The 3,584-nt window shown below is 40.1% G+C and overlaps 1 long non-coding RNA gene across 1 annotated transcript; it reads right to left on the bottom strand.

Moving 5' to 3' along the window:
• Positions 1 to 1,038: 1,038 nt before the first annotated feature.
• LOC142813911 (uncharacterized) lies at positions 1,039 to 2,784 on the bottom strand. Its single transcript, XR_012894730.1, has 2 exons — positions 2,609 to 2,784; positions 1,039 to 1,378 (listed from the first exon to the last, which is right to left on the bottom strand). It is a non-coding gene; the product is annotated as an uncharacterized LOC142813911 (long non-coding RNA).
• Between the last annotated feature and the right edge of the window lie 800 nt (positions 2,785 to 3,584).

Below are 3,584 nucleotides of genomic sequence, written 5' to 3'. Positions count from 1 at the left end.
GCCTGGAGGCCCCAAATGGAATCCGAAGTCACTTACGTGTGCGCTTTCGTAGAGCTTCATTGTAGGCCTTCTTTTGCAGAGTCGGAAAGTGATGGTGCACTCAGAGGTGCTCCTGCAGTGACATTGTCAATCCGTTGTCGAACTGACTTTTTGCTCATTGGATATTAGTGCAGAGAGAAGGAACTTCATAGTATACTTTAGTGCCGTGTACGTTTCAGACTTTTTTTTTTCGGGACGACGTTTTGCTATAGAACTGCGCACATCACACTGATGAAATACGTCGTATGAGCCATCGCTTGGCGGAAAGTTGCAGCTTCGCAAATATTGTAAAATACCCGCATCTCAGTAAAAAATAAGCACTGTTTGATTCAAGCTATTTGCAATCACTGTTTTCTGATTCTATTGACGTAGCTGAATGACGGCTATGAAGAACTTCCGCGTCATTGAAATCCACAGTCGGGTGGCAAGCAGTGCCGGTACAAGTCAATTTACTAAGTGTGCCTTATATATTAAGAAAAATAACACCCCAGACGTTCTCTCTTTAAAAAAAAAGCCTTTAAGTGGGCGACAAAATTATTTTCTTTTTGTTCTTGCGCTGCAGAACTTAGAAAATTGCAGCATTAGAAATTATATAAACGTCAACCTCTCCACAGCAAACCAGTTAAAACAGACCATAGCAAAAACTGTATTACAGAAGGAAATCAGTCAACGCACTTAGCTTACCGTCTATTGAGGCTGAAGATGCGGACTGGATAATCTGCAGCGTGAAGAATTGCAGATAGCAAAGAAGAAGGAACCCAAACTCCCAGGTACATTTAGATCAACAATAATACAGAATACGAAATATACCAAAGAATTATACCGAAGGATATATATGAAATATACCGAAGCTTTCATTTGCAAAAAAAAGTTACATAATTTTTTGCCCGTTAATATCATATATTCAGTACATTAAGAATGTAACTTGGCAAGCTGCCTAAACAAACAAACAAATAATCAAACAAACAAACAAACAACAAACAAACAAAAAGATCATGATTTGGTGAAGAAAATGGCTCATTCGAGCTTGTTTTTCATTTTATTGGTGTCGTATAAACATTTATTAGAAAAAGCTGTGGTGACTTAGTAGTCAGAGTAGCACATGTTAGACAGAAGTGCAGATATCGCACACAGCAATTCAGGTGCCGGAGCATACCTTCTTTTTTCTCTCCTCTGCGATTACCCCCGGGAGGCAACACAAGCCATCCTGGCGTCGTAAGGCTTAGCCAGTGTCAAGAGGGGTTTGAGTCGGCGTTCTTGAACCATGTCACGACCGCGATGTCTGAGGTAGTAGGACGGTGTTATGGGCTTATCGATGTAGTTGACAGAAGACTGCGTACTTTGATGCGGTAGGGGTCATCACAGCGTGCAAGAAAATTGATTTAAGGCCAGGGCTGTGAGGTGGTGTCCACAACCAAACGAGATAACTAGTCGGGAAGTCTAGATAATCTACAGCGTAAGGCGCGTCATTGTCAAGTTGCATTTTTTTCGCGACACCTTACCAAATGTCGCATGGCGATTTATCCAAAAAAAGCAGTGACGCCTTGGCAGTCAGAGTAACACCTGTCTGACAAGAATTCAGATCTACCGCACACAAACAGACATCCGATCGTGTCTTAATCTTCCTTTTCACTACACTAGGCATAATTCATCAGTATGTTTTGTGAGGCTAACGTCTTAACATGGAATGAAAGCACATTTTTTTTGCCACAGTTACATTTAAAGGGCCTTTATTACTGGGCGTTTAATATGAAGCAGCAATCAATAGATCCTACTCATGGAGGCACCATCACTATCAAACAGAATTCCTTTTCCCGAAAAAAAACGGACGATTTTTCACCGGTGGCAGCACTATAGATTGATGCGTCAAAATAGAAAGAAACGCCAAATATGCGGTTTTTGTTAAAGAAGTATAAACCACAGCTATAATGTATCCATATTAAGCCGATGTTTGAATAAACAAACATAAAAGTATGCTAAGAAGCTAGAAGTCGTACCAAAAGCCAATTTAGTACATGTAATACTGAACAGCTCATTTTTATTTTTCGTTTATTTGTCGAGAAAACAATACTTTGAAAATGTTACAAAGCATATGTTGCTTGTGAATCTTTGCTAGGACTGCAGCTTTGGAAAGTTGATTGATGATTAAGATAGATTCACCAGCGGGAAAAGACAGAACACTTAAGAAGGAACAGACACACGCAGCACTGAATTCACAACTGATTGATTATGACTGCGAACGCAAGGCCTTTTTCAAAGCACACATCGTTGAAACAAAAAAAAGGATAACATGGTGATAAGAAGCGATGAAAAAACTAGTTGCAACTGCTTGCCGAAAAAAAGACAATCAACCAAAGGTAAGAGCGCAGTCCGACATTCTTAAACCACCAAGTACACTCCCAATATACTAAATAAGTGAAAAGTATAGTTGATCATAAAACCAACCAGCAAACACGTTAAAGCCAGAGAAGCCTAGGCAGCCACACAAGAAAGGGTAAGAAAGATATAAAACATCAAAAAGTAAAACCGAAATATAAGAAATGTATGAGGCAAAGGAAAAAAGACCTACTGAATAGGCATGTGCTGTAGGTAGCTCACTTCCTTATCAAAGACTGAGAAGGAGGGTCTGCTGACTCATTTCTCACCAAGCCTCCGAATTCTCCCGAAAAATTTTCTCGCCACGCATAAGACAGTGCGGACCTCGAAATGCAGGTTGTAGCTAAAGTCTTTGCAGTGCATCGCCGAATGACTGCAGGTGACCACTGACAGATTTTGCTTGTGCTCTTTGAGGTAAACATCAAGACACCTGCCCGTTTATCCGACATAATACTTGCCGCATTAGAGTAGAGCCGAGTACAGGACTCCTTGCTCACACAACACAAAAGGATGACGGTGCCTTCTTTCCTCTGGGAACAAAGACATGTCCGAAACAATGAGGAAGCAGACTACCTACAGCGTATGTTTTTTGTTGTTTTTTTTAAGTCCGTGCTTCATACATTCTTTATATTTGTCGACGACCACCGCATCCTTACTTCTAGCTTTCCAAAGTTTATAGCATTTTTTGTGAATATTTGTCCTGTAATTGTTTGTATTTATTTACATTATCAGTCTCAAATTTTTGCTTGTATTTTTAATGCTCTGTACCCGCTCCTACGATAGCCCTCAAACCGGGATGCAGTATGTGAAAATAAATAAATAAATAAATAAATAAATACCACTGCATATAATAGCATACGAAAGCCCAACCACATCAAATGGCCCCGGACCTTGAATAAATACCAAGATTAGCTGTGCCAGAACCCAGTTTGATCATGCATTAAAAAACGAGCAAAAAGATGTACCCCAAAATAAATATTTCACTTGCACGATAATGCTCTGGATATGTAAGTTTACTGCTGTGGTGGCATCACTTATGGAATAAATTACGCCATGAACCTCTTCTATTTTAGGCGATTGCCTTTATGAAAATCTGTTAGATTTTACGTCTGAGACGGAATCACGCCCGCCAGGGTAGCCTTGGCGAAAGCCAGAACGAAACACCTTTG

This window comes from Rhipicephalus microplus, chromosome 4 (assembly GCF_043290135.1).
Source record: "Rhipicephalus microplus isolate Deutch F79 chromosome 4, USDA_Rmic, whole genome shotgun sequence".
NCBI classification, from domain to species: Eukaryota; Metazoa; Arthropoda; class Arachnida; order Ixodida; family Ixodidae; genus Rhipicephalus; species Rhipicephalus microplus.
Note: the sequence above shows the minus strand (reverse complement) of the source record. Positions and strands in the feature narration are given on the sequence as shown.